Raw genomic sequence first — 1777 nt, forward strand, 5'->3', positions numbered from 1 at the left:
CCAAACCCGGCCCAGACGTTATGGCCGGATCCGACATGCCACATTGAAGCGTTCAAAACATTTTATATTGTTGATCCAGGAAAACCTACTTAGTGTTTTAAAAGATAATTTCATTATAGGTTAAAGTGAATGGAAGCTGTGCACCAGGTAGGAAACCGAAAAAGATGAGGTGAGTCTATCGGACTATTTAAGTACCAAGCTCCCTTCGGATCCAATCCTAGATATACACACCGCCATTGCCACACCTTAACGTCATGTATATTTCTAGGAAATCGATTTGATTAAGTCATTTTTAGGAAAAATGATAAATTTTGGAAAATACTTTCATTGCGGAAGCTTTGCTTGTTGTCGTGTTATTTTGAAATCAATTGTTGTTGTTTTTTTTAAAACGCGCCCTAAAGCTATCCAATTTCAACAGTTAAAATAAGTAATACCTATCTTAGTAATACATATTAAAACCATCAAAAATAATTAAGCGGCCTTAGTACATTTAAAAACCCAAAACTTCAAACGTAAATAAAAGGATGTCCAGTTCACCAGAAGAAAATCAAACTTTCAGAACTGGTGGCCACTCCGAATTCCCTCACAGCTCCAAGCCCACTATGGTTGGGAATTACCTGCGTGGATGAAAATAAAAAGGGTGAGTTTGGGGAAACTCAGTGTATAAGGAAAACCCATTCAAAGCCTAAGTCAGCTCAAGCTTATTGGCCTAAGCCTATTCAGGTAACAGTGGTACTGGACCAGAGCCCTTTTCAGATTACAATAAACTGGGCCTTAGCCCTTTATTCAGATAACAGTATGGCCCATATGCCCATTTCAAAATACATGCAACATTAATAACATATGCAAGCCCATTTGGGAGACTACTCAACCCACCAACCACTACACTCCACCCATACCATTACACACTCCATGTGGGAATAGCTCAACCCACCCAAAGACAACACTCCACAGCTCTGTACTTTGCTCGCTCGATTAACGATAAATTGAGGCAAAGCCTCTAAATACGTGGACAAGCCACTTTCAGTACTTCCTCGTCAATATCCCAATCCCATGCATCGATAATAACAACATGGCATGCAATAAATAACAACATCAAACATGCATTTAGGTCAATTTAACCCTAGGGGTATTTCGATAATTTATCTACTAGGGGTAAAACTGTAAATTTTCCACTTTTAAAGGTATTTCAGTAATTTATCTATTTTAAGGTTTTTCATGCATATTCCTACTTTTCACGTACTAACAGAATCACGTACCGAGGGTTCTTACCTAATTGGGCCCGTTGGCCCATCATTCCAATTTTGGCCCATTAAGCCCAAAAATATCGAGGGCACAGCAATCATGCACTTTGCAGTCCAAATTTTGCAGCTTACCAAAAACATTAATCGATTTACCTCACGAGCATTCGCACACTCGCAAATCTAAAAAATACTGGTTTTCGGCATTTCGGCTTTTCGACTTTTCGACTTTTGCCAATCTAGACTAAGAAAGAGGGTGTTAGTTACACACCTGTTTGCGACGATATGTTGACGAGATCCACACACGAACCGCCTACAATTGGATTACTAACACGTTAATCTAACTATTCAAATACAAACTACGTATTAACCCCTTACAATATTCGACCAACCACACCTACAGATCATAGTAAGCTTATAAGAAATCAATAAGCAACTCATTAACAAATTTTTGTCAATGTTTACCACATAATCATAATTTCACTGCAAGCTGTCTTCCTGAGCAACAGTCACTAAATCATTTATAGCTGGAGCTA

General features: G+C 38.5%; 1 long non-coding RNA gene across 1 annotated transcript; it reads right to left on the bottom strand.

Annotated features, from left to right (window-relative positions):
- Positions 1 to 424: 424 nt before the first annotated feature.
- On the bottom strand, positions 425 to 1562 carry LOC128283519 (uncharacterized). Its single transcript, XR_008273880.1, has 2 exons — positions 1513 to 1562; positions 425 to 617 (listed from the first exon to the last, which is right to left on the bottom strand). It is a non-coding gene; the product is annotated as an uncharacterized LOC128283519 (long non-coding RNA).
- Positions 1563 to 1777: the final 215 nt, after the last annotated feature.

This window comes from Gossypium arboreum, chromosome 11, assembly GCF_025698485.1.
Source record: "Gossypium arboreum isolate Shixiya-1 chromosome 11, ASM2569848v2, whole genome shotgun sequence".
NCBI classification, from domain to species: Eukaryota; Viridiplantae; Streptophyta; class Magnoliopsida; order Malvales; family Malvaceae; genus Gossypium; species Gossypium arboreum.